General features: G+C 46.8%; 1 non-coding gene and 3 pseudogenes across 1 annotated transcript; all 4 read right to left on the bottom strand.

Moving 5' to 3' along the window:
* Nucleotides 1-1,937: 1,937 nt before the first annotated feature.
* Nucleotides 1,938-2,056, bottom strand: LOC148105726 (5S ribosomal RNA; annotated as a pseudogene).
* Nucleotides 2,057-2,563: 507 nt separating this feature from the next.
* Nucleotides 2,564-2,682, bottom strand: LOC148105725 (5S ribosomal RNA). The gene has a single exon (XR_015718908.1). It is a non-coding gene; the product is annotated as a 5S ribosomal RNA (ribosomal RNA).
* A 1,532-nt stretch (nucleotides 2,683-4,214) lies between these two features.
* Nucleotides 4,215-4,333, bottom strand: LOC148105724 (5S ribosomal RNA; annotated as a pseudogene).
* Nucleotides 4,334-4,723: 390 nt separating this feature from the next.
* On the bottom strand, nucleotides 4,724-4,842 carry LOC148105723 (5S ribosomal RNA; annotated as a pseudogene).
* Between the last annotated feature and the right edge of the window lie 13,652 nt (nucleotides 4,843-18,494).

Here is an 18,494-nt window from a genome sequence, read left to right as displayed (position 1 = left end):
CTTTTTTAAATTGTATTTTGTAAGGAGAGGCTTTCAGTGGTGCAGGAACAACTAAGGAAGCCTCAACTCAAACTAATACAGGAGGTGGAAACCCGCTGGAACAGCACTTATAATATGCTGCAAAAACTGTTCGAGCAAAGGGAGCCAGTGGGTGCTGCTTTGGCAAGTCTCACAACAGACATCCCACCTGTTTCATCCAAGGAATTTGGTATAATTTTAGAGTGTCTGGTTGTCCTAGCACCATTTAACGATGCAACCACTGAGCTCTCTCAGGAAAAAAGGGTGTCTGGGTCAAAGGTCATACCATTGCTCACTATGCTGGATCATTGCCTAAATGAACAAATGGAAAAATCACCATCCATTGGGTCTTCTCTGGCTCAGAAGCTGAGGATGCTATTGAGAGAGAAGCTGGATAAAATACAAACCATGAGCATTATGTTCCTTGCGACACTGCTGGACCCAAGGTTCAGAAAACTGGTTTCTCAGCCCTGCAAGAGCTAGCGAAGCAGAAAAAAAGACTGAAAGCAGAATGTGCTTCCGTAATGAGGGCCTCCACCACCACAGCCATCAACGTCACAAACTGTTGAGGCTGTTTCCCACGGTACTATTGTTATTGCATTTGAGTTGCATTTATATAAACTGATTGTTGGGATGTCCTCTGTATCTATTATTGTACGATCTACTGTAGAATATAAAGCGCCTTGAGGGGATTGTTGTTGTGATTTGGCGCTATATAAATAAAATTGGATTGAAAATTGAGTTGTTAGTATCACATAAAACTTTCCTTATTGTTTAGGTAACAACCTGTGGCGTTGCCTGGATGAAAGTGTCAGGCAGACACAGACACAAAATGTGACAGCAGACGCAAATATTGAGGTCCAACGGTACATGATGGAGCCAAATATTGGAAGGCTGGAATATTGGAAGGCCGGAGGACCCCCTTAAATACTGGGAGACACAAAAATATGTCTATCCTCACTTATATAAGTTAGCACTGACATACCTGTGTACCCCTGCCTCATCTGTGCCCTGTAAGTGAGTGTTTTCAAAAGCAGGGGAAATATTGTCCAAAAAAGATAAATTGCCTACGACCTGCCACAGTGGAGAAACTGTTGTTTTTAAATAAAAACCAATGTATCCCCTAAGCACTAATCACTGTCCATACCTCAACCACACCTCACAGTAAATCATCATTTCCATTTTAAGCATTTCCAAATAATCATTTTCCATACTGCTAGTATAAATATACACAGTATACTGCTATCACTACAATATACATGTTTTACCCACTCCTTTGTTGTTGACATTTAAAGGCTGTGTGCAAAATGCCACACTCTTCAAATTCATGCCAACTAATATTTTTACATCCAGTAAATGTCCTACTAGAGCAAATGAAGCTTCAAGACACTTTGCGCTGGGGTGAAACAATTGGATTAAAAGCTTCAGTGCTTCAGGAAGCTTCACCTGCCCACCACTACCATACTCCTTCCATTTCTGAATGATCGCTTGAACAGTGCTCCGTGGGATGTTCAAGGCTTGGGAAATCTTTTTTGTAGCCTAAGCCTGCTTTAAATGTCTCAATAACTTTAACCCTGACCTGTCTGGTGTGTTCTTTGGACTTCATGGTATTGTTGCTCCCAATATTCTCTTAGACAAACTCTGAAGCTGTCACAGAGCAGCTGTATTTGTACTGACATTAGATTAAACACAGGTGCACTCTATTTAGTCATTAGCAGTCATCAGGCAATTTCTATGGGCAACTGGCTGCACTCAGACCAAAGGGGGCTGAATAATTACGCACACCCGAATTTGCAGTTATTTATTTGTAAAAAATGTTTGGAATCATGTATGATTTTCGTTCCACTTCTCAGGGCCTGCTGTGGTGTAGATTTTAATACACCCCTTCTCTGGATCAAAAGCAGTTCAAGGACATGAAAGGCTTACAGCACCAGGTATTCCCAGGCAGTCTCCCATCCAAGAACTAACCAAGCCCAGCCCTGCTTAGCTTCCGAGATCAGATGAGGTCCGGCGTGCTCAGGGTGGTATGGCCGTAAGCTGCTGGCCTCAGCACAATTTGTCAATTTATGGAATCAAGTGATGAGGTGGTCAGTACCTGAAGTTACGAACACAATCCTATAACCCTACCTGCATGCTTGCCTAATACCCTAACCCAAAGACTCAGTTTAGCATTTATCCAGCAGCACAGGCCCTGGATTTTTGAAGATGGCCTCAGCCACCAGCACAGGGCCTGGTGTGGTGTAGTTAGCCTCAGCCAGCAGCACTGGCCCTTGTGTGGTGTAGGTGGCCTCAGCCAGAGAAACATGCCCTGATGTGGTGTAGGTGGCCTCAGCCGGCAACTCAGGCCCTCGTGTAGTGTAGATGGCCTAAGCCAGAGCCACAGGCCCTGGTGTTATGTAGGTAGCCTCATACAGCACAACAAGACATTGGTGAAAACAGCCAAAAGCAATGTCGTTAATGTGCCCTCATTTATGGGCAGCTGCTTTGGGTCTTTTAATACACCCCTTCTCTGGATCAAAAGCAGTTCAATGACATGAAAATGAAAGGCTTACAGCACCAGGTATTCCCAGGCAGTCTCCCATCCAAGTACTAACCAAGCCCAGCCCTGCTTAGCTTCCGAGATCAGACGAGGTCAGGCGTGCTCAGGGTGGTATGGCCGTAAGCTGCTGCCCACAGCACAATGTGTCAATTTATGGAATCAAGCGATGAGGTGGCCAGTACCTGAAGTTGCGAACATAATGCTATAACCCTACCTGCATGCTTGCCTAATACCCTAACCCAAAGACTCACGCTATGTCCCATTTCAGGGTCTGCACGCTTGAAGTACGCATTTTAAGTGCGGTTACGTCACTGCCACGCGACGACGGCTGTCCCAATTCGAAGTGTACTTGAAATGCATACTCCAAATGCGCCGTCGATTTCCCCAAATATCAAGCGTGGTCCGGTGCATGCTTCGTGGTCCCATATATCCCACAATTCATAGCGCGGCGGTGGGTGTGGATAATTTTGCCGCAAAATACGGCAGAAGGGAGCGGCCGAAAAGTGAACTGTCAAAAGTAAGTACTGAATATGACGTCACTTATTCATGTGCGAATGTTTAATAATGAAGAACATTAAAACTTTGCTGTTGGCCACATGTCGGCAAAGTTACGTGACACTAGTGATGTTTGTACTTTCAGCATTAACTTGGTTTTAAAGCCTCTACTTCTAAATATACATATAGTCGACCTTAATCTTACAGAGAATCTGATGATTTTATGGATAATTAAAGTCAGTCATATATCCACAAACACAACAAGCTGAAAGCCAGTGATATATATATATATATATATATATATATGTATATGTATATATATATATATATATATATATATATATATATATATATATATATATATATATATACACATATATATATATATATATACATATATATATATATATATATATATATATATATATATATATATATATATACACACATCATAATAATCTGACAATACTATAATATTGGCCATATTATATTTACATTACCATAGTGAGATGACTTTAGTCTCATGAACAACATTAACTAATTATTATTTACTAGCTAATCTTAAATGACTGTTCAGTACAGAAATGAAGCCCTTGAATCATGTTTTACAGTCCTGTGGTCTCAGCCTCAAATACTCAACTAATCAAAGTGATGTCATGACAAAAATGAATGACCAACAAAACATTTTTTCTCCTTCATTTCTGTCAAACAAAGCTGTATGTAACGTTTCTCGCGGTTAGTATCATGGTTGCTAGGCAACCTGAACAGCGCGACGAAGCATATACCGTCCCATTTCACAAGCCTCTCACTTCCGCACTTCTCGTACTTATAGTACGCACCGTACGTAGTATGCGTAGTGCGCGTACTTCAAGCGTGCAGACCCTGAAATGGGACACAGCCTCAGTTTAGCATTTATCCAGCAGCACAGGCCCTGGATTTTTGAAGATGGCCTCAGGAACCAGCACAGGGCCTGGTGTGGTGTAGTTATCCTCGGCCAGCAGCACTGGCCCTGGTGTATTGTAGGTGGCCTCAGCCAGCAGAACAAGACATTGGTGAAAACAGCCAAAAGCAATGTCGTTAATGTGCCCTTATTAATGGGCAGCTGCTTTGGGTCTTTTAATACACCCCTTCTCTGGATCAAAAGCAGTTCAATGACATGAAAGGCTTACAGCACCAGATATTCCCAGGCAGTCTCCCATCCAAGTACTAACCAAGCCAAGCCCTGCTTAGCTTCCGAGATCAGACGAGGTCAGGCGTGCTCAGGGTGGTATGGCCGTAGGCTGCTGCCCACAGCACAATGTGTCAATTTATGGAATCAAGCGATGAGGTGGCCAGTACCTGAAGTTACGAACACAATCCTATAACCCTACCTGCATGCTTGCCTAATACCCTAACCCAAAGACTCAGTTTAGCATTTATCCAGCAGCACAGGCCCTGGATTTTTGAAGATGGCCTCAGGAACCAGCACAGGGTCTGGTGTGGTGTAGTTATCCTCGGCCAGCAGCACTGGCCCTTGTGTGTTGTAGGTGGCCTCAGCCAGCAGAACAAGACATTGGTGAAAACAGCCAAAAGCAATGTCGTTAATGTGCCCTTATTAATGGGCAGCTGCTTTGGGTCTTTTAATACACCCCTTCTCTGGATCAAAAGCAGTTAAATGACATGAAAATGAAAGGCTTACAGCACCAGATATTCCCAGGCAGTCTCCCATCCAAGTACTAACCAAGCCAAGCCCTGCTTAGCTTACGAGATCAGACGAGGTCAGGCGTGCTCAGGGTGGTATGGCCGTAGGCTGCTGCCCACAGCACAATGTGTCAATTTATGGAATCAAGCGATGAGGTGGCTAGTACCTGAAGTTACGAACACAATCCTATAACCCTACCTGCATGCTTGCCTAATACCCTAACCCAAAGACTCAGTTTAGCATTTATCCAGCAGCACAGGCCCTGGATTTTTGAAGATGGCCTCAGGAACCAGCACAGGGCCTGGTGTGGTGTAGTTATCCTCGGCCAGCAGCACTGGCCCTTGTGTGTTGTAGGTGGCCTCAGCCAGCAGAACAAGACATTGGTGAAAACAGCCAAAAGCAATGTCGTTAATGTGCCCTTATTAATGGGCAGCTGCTTTGGGTCTTTTACAGTTTTTTCTGATTTCTTAAGCACATTTTTTGTAACTATTGGCTATTTTTGCAAAACTCTACACACAAATAAGAAAACCTGTCACCCAATTATCAAAACATTGTAGTTCTCTTGCAAAAGCGAACACAGCTAGATTAACTCTTCACACCTTCGTAAAAATGGTGATTTCGTATCAAACAGTACACACAAGCCATCATCTACTAAGCACACAATGCGCCAACTGCACACTGATGATACAAAACACATCTGGCTTTTTCTTTCTCTGTGTACAGATGTCAATTTGAGGTCACACTTTTGTCATAGTGTCATGTAAACATACAAGGATCCAAACTTCAAGTATTGGTCTTTATTCACACTCATCAAAACCAAGACAAAGTCAGAACACAAAATAGGAATTACACAAAAAAAAGGAAAAAAAAAGACAATCAGCCTACATAATGTCGTCTTTCTGGGTCCGGCCACAAAATTTCGTCCACATCGCATGCGATATCCTCCAGTCCAAGGCACTGGGGAAAATATCTCCTTGAATGCCGTATCCAGGCCTGACATGATGCCTGGTCAATATCTCCACATGCCTCCTCCATTGCCTGTAAAAGGGCTACCTGTTGATGAGGATGACGGTCGTACACTTTCCAGCGCCAGGCAGAGAAGAACTCCTCGATGGGATTTACAGTTTTTTCTGATTGCTTAAGCACATTTTTTGTAACTATTGGCTATTTTTGCAAAACTCTACACACAAATAAGAAAACCTGTCACCCAATTATCAAAACATTGTAGTTCTCTTGCAAAAGCGAACACAGCTAGATTAACTCTTCACACCTTCGTAAAAATGGTGATTTCGTATCAAACAGTACACACAAGCCATCATCTACTAAGCACACAATGCGCCAACTGCACACTGATGGTATGAATACAAAACACATCTGGCTTTTTCTTTCTCTGTGTACAGATGTCAATTTGAGGTCACACTTTTGTCATAGTGTCATGTAAACATACAAGGATCCAAACTTCAAGTATTGGTCTTTATTCACACTCATCAAAACCAAGACAAAGTCAGAACACAAAATAGGAATTTCACAAAAAAAAGGAAAAAAAAAGACAATCAGCCTACATCATGTCGTCTTTCTGGGTCCGGCCACAAAATTTCGTCCACATCGCATGCGATATCCTCCAGTCCAAGGCACTGGGGAAAATATCTCCTTGAATGCCGTATCCAGGCCTGACATGATGCCTGGTCAATATCTCCACATGCCTCCTCCATTGCCTGTAAAAGGGCTACCTGTTGATGAGGATGACGGTCGTACACTTTCCAGCACCAGGCAGAGAAGAACTCCTCGATGGGATTTACAGTTTTTTCTGATAGCTTACAGTTTTTTCTGAATGCTTAAACCCTAACTGTGATTCTTATAGCACAATTCCTAAAACTATTAATACTTATAGCAAAACCACTCACTGAGTTTGCAAATCTAAAAGCACAAACACTGCTTTGCACTCAGTTTGCAATTTTGTAACACACACTTTGCAAAACTGTAGGCACAACTCACTGCTTACACTCAATTACCAAATTTCCAACACACTCCTAGCAAAATTATACACATGTATGGCTATCATTAACACTATTTTGCCAACTGTCTGGCACACTTTCACTTGTGAAAACTTTTTTAGATAATTAGTTCACTTTGCAATCAGCCTAAGCACTATAATACAGGTAAGCTCTGTGTGTGGAGTACAATGGAGGGAGCAGGAAGAGTGAGAAGTAGAGGAGGCCGAGGAAGAGGACGTGGAGGTGAAGAAGTAGGATGAAGAGGACGACAAGGACAAGGAGGAGCAAGAGGAGGATGAGAAGGGGGGAGAGGAGGACGAGGAGGGGGGAGAGGAAGGGTAAGAAGAGTAAGAAATAGAATTGCTGATGACATCAGAGCTACAATAGTGGACCATGTAATCAACCGTGGAATGACCCTGAGGGAAGCTGGCCAACGGGTTCAGCCTAACTCGAGCCACTACTCTGTAGCAAGCATCATAAGGACATTTTGAAATGAGAATCAGTTAGTACAGTCACTTTGCACTAAGATTTGTAGCACAACAATACCATAGATGTAAAAATACTGAAATTGTTACTTTACAGAATTGCTAGACGACCAGATGCTGGGGGCAGAGGAAGCATGTTCACTGCAGAACAAGAAACCCATATAGTCAATATGGCGATTGCAAATAATCCTATACTTGGAAATAAACACTTATGTTTGTTTTGATGTGTGTGAATAATAGTACTTGAAGTTAACTGACATAGCCTACCTTGTGCACAGAGAAAGCAAAAGCCAGATGTGTTTTTTATTCATACCATCAGTGTGCAGTTAGCGCATTGTGTGCTTAGTAGATGATGGCTTGTGTGTACTGTTTGATACAAAAACACCATTTTTACGAAGGTGTGAAGAGTTAATCTAGCTGTGTTCGCTTTTGCAAGAGAACTACAATGTTTTGATAATTGGGTGACAGGTTTTCTTATTTGTGTGTAGAGTTTTGCAAAAATAGCCAATAGTTACAAAAAATGTGCTTAAGCAGTCAGAAAAAACTGTAAGCACATTTTTTGTAACTATTGGCTATTTTTGCAAAACTCTACACACAAATAAGAAAACTCTTCACCCAATCAGCAAAACATTGTAGTTTTCTTGCAAAAGCGAATAACCCTTGCTTAACTCTCCACACCTTTGTAAAAATGGTATTTTCGTATCCAACAGTTAACACACAAGCCATCATATTAATAAGCACACAATGCACCAACTGCACACTGATGGTATGAATAAAAAACACATCTGGCTTTTGCTTTCTCTGTGCACAAAGTAGGCTATGTCAGTTTGAGCTCATACTTTTGTCATAGGTCTGTAAACATGGAGGGATCCAAACTTCAAGTACTGGTGTTTATTTACACACATCAAAACAAACACAAGTGTTTATTCCCAAGTCCAAACAAAACAGTAATTTCACTGAGGAAAAAAAAGAAATCAGTCTACATCGTGTCGTCTCTCTGGGTCCGGCCACAAAATTTCGTCAACATCAAATGCAATGTCCTCGAGTCCAAGGCACCGGGGAAAATATCTCCTGGAATGGCGTATCCAGGCCCGACATGATGTCTGGTCAATATCCCCACATGCCTCCTCCATTGCCTGTAAAAGGGCTATGTGTTGATGGGGATGACAGTCATAGACCTTCCAGCGCCAGGTAGAGAAGAACTCTTCAATTGGGTTCAAGAATGGAGAGTATGGGGGGAGGTTGAGTACAGTGAAGAGTGGGTGATCTGTAAACCAGTTGCGGACCGAAGCAGATCTATGGAAACTAACATTGTCCCATATGATGACGTATCTGGTCTGCTCTGGTCTCTGAACATTGGTGAGCATGTCAAAGGTGTCCAGGAATGTAATAATGTATGCAGTGTTATATGGGCCCAGGGTTGCATGATGGTGAACAACACACATAGTTATGTTACCACCACATTGTCCTGGGACATTGATTATGGCACGGTGTCCAATAATGTTCCTGCCACGTCTCCTTGTCTTTGTGAGGTGGAAACCAGCCTCATCCACAAAAATCTGCTCATGACCCATGGCATCTGCCTCTAGCTCCATCACTCTCTAGACAAGACAAAACAAATTCAGCACAGCAGGCACATGCACGGCACTACAGTATGCACTTCCAAATTCAGTACCAATGATACTATAGCTTACCTGCACATAGTCATATCACAGCTGTTTTACACGTTCACTGTTTCTTTCAAAAGATACTCTGTAGATTTGTTTCATTCGGATTCTGTTGCGGGCATCCTTATGATGCCTGCTACAGTGTAGCAGCTCAAGTTAGGCTGAACCCGTTGGCCAGCTTCCCTCAGGGTCATTCCATGGTTGATTACATGGTCCACTAATGTAGAGCTGATGTCATCAGTAATTCTATTTCTTACTCTTCTTACCCTTCCTCCTTCCCTTCCTCGTCCTCCTCTTGCTCCTCCTTGTCCTCTTCCTCTAACTTCCTCTAACCCTCTTGCTTCTTCACCTCCACGTCCTCTTCCTCCAACTTCTTCACCTCCACGTCCTCTCCCTCAGCCTCCTCTGATTCTCACTCTTCTCACTCTTACTGCTCCTTCCATTGTACTCCACATAGACAGCTTACCTGTGGCCTGTTTATAGTGCTTAGGCTGATTGCAAAGTGGACTAATTATCTAAAACAGTTTTCACATGTGAAAGTGTGCCAGACAGTTGGCAAAATAGTGTTAATGATAGCCATACATGTGTATAATTTCGCTAGGAGTGTGTTGGAAACTTGGTAATTGAGTGTAAGCAGTGAGTTGTGTTTAAAGTTCTGCAAAAAGAGTGTTGTGCACTGAATTGTGCCTACATACTTGCAAAGTGTGTGTTACAACATTGCAAACTGAGTGCAAAGAAGTGTTTGTGCTTTTAGTTTTGCAAACTCAGTGAGTGGTTTTGCTATAAGTATTAATAGTTTTAGGAATTGTGCTATAAGAATCACAGTTAGGGTTAAAGCCATCAGAAAAAACTGTAACAGGATGAAACCTGAGGGAGGGGCAGCCATCTGCTACAAGTGGTTGAGGTTGTTAAGGTTCTGGGACTGGTCTCACTCAAGATGACAGACCATAGGACATTACTGCAGGATTTACTGATCTGTTGTGTTTTATGGCTTTCATGGATCTCAGATCTTACCCAGCACTGTCCGTCATCATGTCCAAAACACCAAATGAGGGAATATTTTATAGAAGAGTGGTTGTTCATCCCTTCGTGCCACTTTTGGAGTCACTGTCGAGGTTTGGCAGTGTGGCAGGGAGGTGTGTGTTGTGGCTCAGCTGCAGAGGGAGAGGTGACGTGGATGGTTGAAGGGGCAGCACCAGGAGAAGCTGGAGAGGTGTCGGGACCAAAAAGGAGCAATATTGTGAGCAGCTGGCACGCTGCTGGAGCAATGCCTGGGAAATTTACATTGTACATTGAAAAGTAATAAACATGAAACCCAGAGCACGGTGTGTGAGAGTCTGTGTCATGTGTGTGTCTTGCATTTACACAGCAGAAAGATTGTGAAGTTAACATAACAAGCAGAGCTTTGACAGATTTCAGAATTATAATTCACTATTTTGGTTTCCTTTCTTAACCCACCACTCTTCCTTTTTCTCACTTCCTCTCATCACCTTCTTCATCTTTGGCATCTTGCGTTCTGTCTTCGCCGCCCATCGTTTAACCGAAATGTTCACAGGATTGGTCCCCACTTTTAAATGAGCTAGCAGTTCTGAATGGAAATATCAGTTTGCTCTTTACTTCTTAGCATACGCCTGTTTCACTGAGCTCTTTAAGCTGGCCGTGTGAGAGGAATTTGTTAATTGAGTTAAGCACTGGCTTTTGCTTTCTTTCTGGGTGTTGTCATGTTCATGTTGTATGCAGTTTAAAAAATAAAAACTGTGCAGAAGAAATCATATAAAGCAGGGGTGGGAAACTCCAGGCCTCGAGAGCCGGTGTCCTGCAGGTTTTAGATGTGTCCTTGATCCAACACAGGTGATTAAAATGGCTAAATTAGCTCCTAAACATGTCTTGAAGGCTGTATCCCAATTCAGGGTCTGCAGCCTTAAAGGGTGCATTTTAAGGCCGATTACGTCACAGCGGCACGCCGAAGGCTGTCCCAATTCAAAGGCTGATCGAAATGCGGCCCTCAGATGCGTCCGTTTGTGCGGGTGTCCGCTCTCCAGGCTCCGAAAGCCTTGCCAGCCCTTGTGATCGGGTGGCACCGCCCACCAGGCGTGTGAAAGAAAGAAGAAAAAACCCGGACCGGGCCGCCTGGCCACCCTTTGTGCGGGTGTCCGCTCCCCAGGCTCCGAAAGCCTTGCCAGCCCTTGTGATCGGGTGGCACCGCCCACCAGGCGTGTGAAAGAAAGAAGAAAAAGCCCGGACCGGGCCGCCTGGCCACCCTTTGTGCGGGTGTCCGCTCCCCAGGCTCCGAAAGCCTTGCCAGCCCTTGTGATCGGGTGGCACCGCCCACCAGGCGTGTGAAAGAAAGAAGAAAAAACCCGGACCGGGCCGCCTGGCCACCCTTTGTGCGGGTGTCCGCTCCCCAGGCTCCGAAAGCCTTGCCAGCCCTTGTGATCGGGTGGCACCGCCCACCAGGCGTGTGAAAGAAAGAAGAAAAAACCCGGACCGGGCCGCCTGGCCACCCTTTGTGCGGGTGTTCTCTACCCCGGCTCCGAAAGCCTTGCCAGCCCTTGTGATCGGGTGGCACCGCCCACCAGGCGTCTGAAAGAGAGAAGAAAAAACCCAGACCGGGCCGCCTGGCCACCCTTTGTGCGGGTGTCCGCTCCCCAGGCTCCGAAAGCCTTGCCAGCCCTTGTGATCGGGTGGCACCGCCCACCAGGCGTGTGAAAGAAAGAAGAAAAAACCCGGAACTGGCCGCCTGGCCACCCTTTGTGCGGGTGTCCGCTCCCCAGGCTCCGAAAGCCTTGCCAGCCCTTGTGATCGGGCGGCACCGCCCAACAGGCGTTTGAAAGAAAGAAGAAAAAACCCGGACCGAGCCGCCTGGCCACCCTTTGTGCGGGTGTCCGCTCCCCAGGCTCCGAAAGCCTTGCCAGCCCTTGTGATCGGGTGGCACCGCCCACCAGGCGTCTGAAACAAAGAAGAAAAAACCCGGACCGGGCCGCCTGGCCACCCTTTGTGCGGGTGTCCGCTCCCCAGGCTCCGAAAGCCTTGCCAGCCCTTGTGATCGGGTGGCACCGCCCACCAGGCGTCTGAAACAAAGAAGAAAAAACCCGGACCGGGCCGCCTGGCCACCCTTTGTGCGGGTGTCTGCTCCCCAGGCTCCGAAAGCCTTGCCAGCCCTTGTGATCGGGTGGCACCGCCCACCAGGCGTGTGAAAGAAAGAAGAAAAAGCCCGGACCGGGCCGCCTGGCCACCCTTTGTGCGGGTGTCCGCTCCCCAGGCTTCGAAAGCCTTGCCAGCCCTTGTGATCGGGTGGCACCGCCCACCAGGCGTCTGAAACAAAAAAGAAAAAACCCAGACCGGGCCGCCTGGCCACCCTTTGTGCGGGTGTCCGCTCCCCAGGCTCCGAAAGCCTTGCCAGCCCTTGTGATCGGGTGGCACCGCCCACCAGGCGTCTGAAACAACAAAGAAAAAACCCGGACCGGGCCGCCTGGCCACCCTTTGTGCGGGTGTCCGGCCCCCAGGCTCCGAAAGCCTTGCCAGCCCTTGTGATCGGGCGGCACCGCCCACCAGGCGTGTGAAAGAAAGAAGAAAAAACCCGGACCGGGCCGCCTGGCCACCCTTTGTGCGGGTGTCCGCTCCCCAGGCTCCGAAAGCCTTGCCAGCCCTTGTGATCGGGTGGCACCGCCCACCAGGCGTGTGAAAGAAAGAAGAAAAAACCTGGACTGGGCCGCCTGGCCACCCTTTGTGCGGGTGTCCGCTCCCCAGGCTCCGAAAGCCTTGCCAGCCCTAGTGATCGGGTGGCACCGCCCACCAGGCGTCTGAAACAAAGAAGAAAAAACCCGGACCGGGCCGCCTGGCCACCCTTTGTGCGGGTGTCCGCTCCCCAGGCTCCGAAAGCCTTGTCAGCCCTTGTGATCGGGTGGCACCGCCCACCAGGCGTCTGAAACAAAGAAGAGAAAACCCGGACCGGGCCGCCTGGCCACCCTTTGTGCGGGTGTCTGGCCCCCAGGCTCCGAAAGCCTTGCCAGCCCTTGTGATCGGGCGGCATCGCCCAACAGGCGTTTGAAAGAAAGAAGAAAAAACCCGGACCGGCCGCCTGGCCACCCTTTGTGCGGGTGTCCGCTCCCCAGGCTCCGAAAGCCTTGCCAGCCCTTGTGATCGGGTGGCACCGCCCACCAGGCGTGTGAAAGAAAGAAGAAAAAACCCGGACCGGGCCGTCTGGCCACCCTTTGTGCGGGTGTCCGCTCCCCAGGCTCCGAAAGCCTTGCCAGCCCTTGTGATCGGGTGGCACCGCCCACCAGGCGTCTGAAACAAAGAAGAAAAAACCCGGACCGGGCCACCTGGCCACCCTTTGTGCGGGTGTCCGCTCCCCAGGCTCCGAAAGCCTTGCCAGCCCTTGTGATCGGGTGGCACCGCCCACCAGGCGTCTGAAACAAAGAAGAAAAAACCCGGACCGGGCCGCCTGGCCACCCTTTGTGCGGGTGTCCGCTCCCCAGGCTCCGAAAGCCTTGCCAGCCCTTGTGATCGGGTGGCACCGCCCACCAGGCGTGTGAAAGAAACAAGAAAAAACCCGGACCGGGCCGCCTGGCCACCCTTTGTGCGGGTGTCCGCTCCCCAGGCTCCGAAATCCTTGCCAGCCCTTGTGATCGGGCGGCACCGCCCACCAGGCGTCTGAAAGAAAGAAGAAAAAACCCGGAACGGGCCGCCTGGCCACCCTTTGTGCGGGTGTCCGGCCCCCAGGCTCCGAAAGCCTTGCCAGCCCTTGTGATCGGGCGGCACCGCCCACCAGGCGTGTGAAAGAAAGAAGAAAAAACCCGGACCGGGCCGCCTGGCCACCCTTTGTGCGGGTGTCCGCTCCCCAGGCTCCGAAAGCCTTGCCAGCCCTTGTGATCGGGTGGCACCGCCCACCAGGCGTGTGAAAGAAAGAAGAAAAAACCCGGACCGGGCCGCCTGGCCACCCTTTGTGCGGGTGTCCGCTCCCCAGGCTCCGAAAGCCTTGCCAGCCCTAGTGATCGGGTGGCACCGCCCACCAGGCGTCTGAAACAAAGAAGAAAAAACCCGGACCGGGCCGCCTGGCCACCCTTTGTGCGGGTGTCCGCTCCCCAGGCTCCGAAAGCCTTGCCAGCCCTTGTGATCGGGTGGCACCGCCCACCAGGCGTGTGAAAGAAAGAAGAAAAAACCCGGACCGGGCCGCCTGGCCACCCTTTGTGCGGGTGTCCGCTCCCCAGGCTCCGAAAGCCTTGCCAGCCCTTGTGATCGGGTGGCACCGCCCACCAGGCGTGTGAAAGAAAGAAGAAAAAGCCCGGACCGGGCCGCCTGGCCACCCTTTGTGCGGGTGTCCGCTCCCCAGGCTCCGAAAGCCTTGCCAGCCCTTGTGATCGGGTGGCACCGCCCACCTGGCGTGTGAAAGAAAGAAGAAAAAACCCGGACCGGGCCGCCTGGCCACCCTTTGTGCGGGTGTCCGCTCCCCAGGCTCCGAAAGCCTTGCCAGCCCTTGTGATCGGGTGGCACCGCCCACCAGGCGTGTGAAAGAAAGAAGAAAAAGCCCGGACCGGGCCGCCTGGCCACCCTTTGTGCGGGTGTCCGCTCCCCAGGCTCCGAAAGCCTTGCCAGCCTTTGTGATAGGTTGGCACCGCCCACCAGGTGTGTGAAACAAAGAAGAAAAAACCCGGACCGGGCCGCCTGGCCACCCTTTGTGCGGGTGTCCGCTCCCCAGGCTCCGAAAGCCTTGCCAGCCCTTGTGATCGGGTGGCACCGCCCACCAGGCGTGTGAAAGAAAGAAGAAAAAACCCGGACCGGGCCGCCTGGCCACCCTTTGTGCGGGTGTCCGCTCCCCAGGCTCCGAAAGCCTTACCAGCCCTTGTGATCGGGTGGCACCGCCCACCAGGCGTCTGAAACAAAGAAGAAAAAGCCCGGACCGGGCCGCCTGGCCACCCTTTGTGCGGGTGTCCGCTCCCCAGGCTCCAAAAGCCTTGCCAGCCCTTGTGATCGGGTGGCACCGCCCACCAGGCGTGTGAAAGAAAGAAGAAAAAACCCGGACAGGGCCTCCTGGCCACCCTTTATACAGGTGTCCGCTCCCCAGGCTCCGAAAGCCTTGCCAGCCCTTGTGATGGGGTGGCACTGTTTCCGTTAATGAACAACATAAGAAGGAAAAAAAAAGTGGAATCTGTAATTGGAATCTTTAAACAGCTTCTCAGAAAAGGATCCAGATGTTTCAAAATACTTCTCTGGCGAATGTTTCAATTCTGCAAGCATAATTGCTGCAATTAATGGACTACAAGTCGTCACTTTTCACCCCTATTTATGGATTTAAGGATCAAAGGATCAAACTGGTGGTAAGATTCTAAATATATGTGATGTCATTATCCCGTAATGACATCACATATATAGGTTGTCACATTTATCAGTAAAGTTTCAATCCCTGTAAATTTTCAATACTCTGCCCAGGCTGCTCTACCTTAGAAGAAGAAGAATGTTGACCTACAGTACCTTGAAAAACTTTCACACATTTTGTCACTTTACAACAACAAACGTAAAAGGAATTTTTCTTAGATCTTCTGTGACAGACCAACACAAGTTACCACATTACTGTAAAGTGGTATGAAAATTATACATGTCAAAGGAGCTTGCAAAGAAAAGCATCTGGACTTCTTTAAGTTACTTGAAGATGTTTCACCTCTCATCCGAGTAGCTTCTTCAGTTCTAAGGTCAAATGGTGGGGAGTCCCAGATTTAAACCTAGTGGGAGTATCCCCCCACAGAGGGACAAAAGGACCCCCTGATGATGCTCTAATTGCCTGAGCCAAGTCTGGGAAATCTGGGACTCCCCACCATTTGACCTTAGAACTGAAGAAGCTTCTCGGATGAGAGGTGAAACATCTTCAAGTAACTTAAAGAAGTCCAGACGCTTTTCTCTGCAAGCTCCTTTGACTACGATGACCTGGATGACTGAGAACCTTCACAGACAAAATGATATATGGTTTTCAGAATATCAAGCAAATAAAATCTGAAAAGTGTCACGTTGATTAGCATTCAGTTCCCTGTACTCTGATACCCCTAAACAAAATCCAGTGATATCAATTGCCTTTAGAAGTCAACCAAATTAGACAAGTTTACCTGTGTGTAATTTAGTCTCATTATAAATACAACTGCTCTGTGACGGCCTCAGTAGTTTGTTAAAGAACATTAATGAACAAACAGCTTCATGAAAACCAAGGAACTCACCAGGCAGGTCAGTGATAAAGTTGTAGATAAGTTTAAAGCAGGGATAGGTTATAAAAAAATATCCTGAGCTTTGAACATCTCAAGGAGCACTGTTCAATCCATCATCCAAAAATAGAAAAGGTTTCCTACAACTGCAAACCTACCAAGATATGACCTAAACCTCCACCTAAACTGACAGACTGAGCAAGAAGAGCACTGGTCAGAGAAGCTTCCAAGAGGCACATGGTCAGTCTGGAGGAGCTGCAGAATTCCACAGCTCAGGTGGGAGAATCTGTCCACAGGACAACTGTAAGTTGTGTACTCCACAAATCTGGCTTACATGGAAGAGTGGCAAGAAGAAAGCCAATGTTGACCGAAAGTCATAAAAAGTTCCATCTGCAGTTTGCCAGGAACCATGTAGGGGACACAGCAAACATGTGGAAGAAGGTACTCTGATCAGACGAGACCAAAGTTAAACTTTTTGGCCTATATGAAAAGCGCTACATGTGGCAGAAAAATAACACTGCTCATCACCCTGAATGTACCATCCCCACTGTGAAACATGGTGGTGGCAACATCATGCTGTGGGGATGTTTTCCTTCTACAGGGACAGAGAAACTGGTCAGAGATGATGGGAAGATGGATGGAGCTAAATAGATGGGAATTCTGGAAGAAAACCTGTTGGAGGCTGCAAAGGACTTGAGCTTGGGATGTAGATTTACCTTCCAGGAAGACAATGACCCTAAATATACAGTTAGAGCTTCAATGGAATGCTTTAGATCAAAGAATATCCATGTGTTAGAAGGGTCAGTCAAAGTTCAGACCTAAATCCCATTAAGCATCTGCGGCAAGAGTTGAACATTGCTGTTCAGACACGCTTTCTGTCCAATCTGTCTGAGCTTGAGCTGTTTTACAATGAAGAATGGGCAAATATTTCAGTCTCTAGATGTGCAAAGCTGGTAGAGACATACTCCAAAAGACTTGCAGGTGTAACTGTAGCAAAAGGTGGCTCTATGAAGAGCAGGGGTTTGAATAGAAATGCATGCCACACTTTTCCAAATTTATTTGCTTAGAATTTTGACAACCATGTATTATTTTCATACCACTTCACAATTATGTGCTACTTTGTGTTAATCTATCATAGAAAAGGTCAATAAAAAACACATTTTGTTTGTGGTTGTAAGGTGACAAAATGTGTAAAAGTTCAAGAACTATGAATAATTTTTCAAGGCACCGTAACTTCAAATCACCACACAAGCACACATCAGTTCACATGCATGTACACATATGCAGTTAAAGCATATGTGTACATGCAACTTCAAAAGTTAAAGTAGAGAAAGACTGCAAACCTCAATATGGAATGAGTGATAATGTCAGCACCATTCCATGATTTAGAAATATTTGTTTCACTTTAAATCTGTTTTTTTTTTCTTAATTGCAAAAACTGTAAAATTTGAATTATCTTTTGTGTCACTTCAGTGTTCCTTCACTTCAATGACTCCCTCTTGTATCTTTGCTACACATTGGATATAATTTTTCTTACCACGATGATGCATGATCTTTACTCTCAAATCATTTTAATGGCTTCTGAGGAAGTTGCCCCTCTGCTCCAAATTATTGTTTAATAGGCAATTTGTTCTTTACTCTAGTTTGTTCCTTGATTGTAAAATCTGGTATTTTTGCAAATTTGGCTCAGGGGGACCTGAAAGCCAGGAGACAATTTATTGTATTGGCCACAAACAAACAAATAATAATAAAGATTTCTATCAGAGCAAAAATCTCTCTCTCTCTCTCTTTCTCTCTCTATTTGCTCCTAACCAAGTCCTAACCTAGCAGTCATATATAGCCTTTAATTAATCCTGCATTTTTTGTCAAAGATATTTGTCACCATGAAATTAATAGCTTAAAACAGCAACATATGAACAGATTCACTGAGTAATCAGAAAAGTTTAGCATGAATCTGGACATTAGATTTAAGCTTGAAGTTTTAACCTTATCAAATATCACTTGGTAGAAGCTCCTTACCGTTTGAAGAAGTCTCTTCTCAATCTGCTGTCCTCTTTTGCTTGGATCTTTTTTTTTCCATCTGAGACTGACGTTATTCCATGTTAATTATTTTTTCTCCGTGAAAAACACAGCAACTCATCTTATCCCGGGGTGCCAGGGCGTCGAGCTCCGGATCTCAGCAGAAAAGTGCCAATAAAAGTTGCAGGCTGATCCAGGTATCAGTTTGACATAGGTTCTCCTCCGTGACGTCACAGTTGGAACACTGTTACGCCTCTGCGTAGCCATGGTTACAGGGGACGCTTTGGAGCTCTGCAGCTCAGCAGCTAAAGATTTCAGGTTAAACTCTAAAACCAAATAAAATCAATATACTGTATATGTGTATAGTTACCCCTTAAGCGTTCGTTTTCTGGAAGAGGCTGTA

This window comes from Neolamprologus brichardi, chromosome 3 (genome assembly GCF_056152115.1).
Source record: "Neolamprologus brichardi isolate AB-2024 chromosome 3, ASM5615211v1, whole genome shotgun sequence".
In the NCBI taxonomy this organism is placed as follows: domain Eukaryota; kingdom Metazoa; phylum Chordata; class Actinopteri; order Cichliformes; family Cichlidae; genus Neolamprologus; species Neolamprologus brichardi.
Note: the sequence above shows the minus strand (reverse complement) of the source record. Positions and strands in the feature narration are given on the sequence as shown.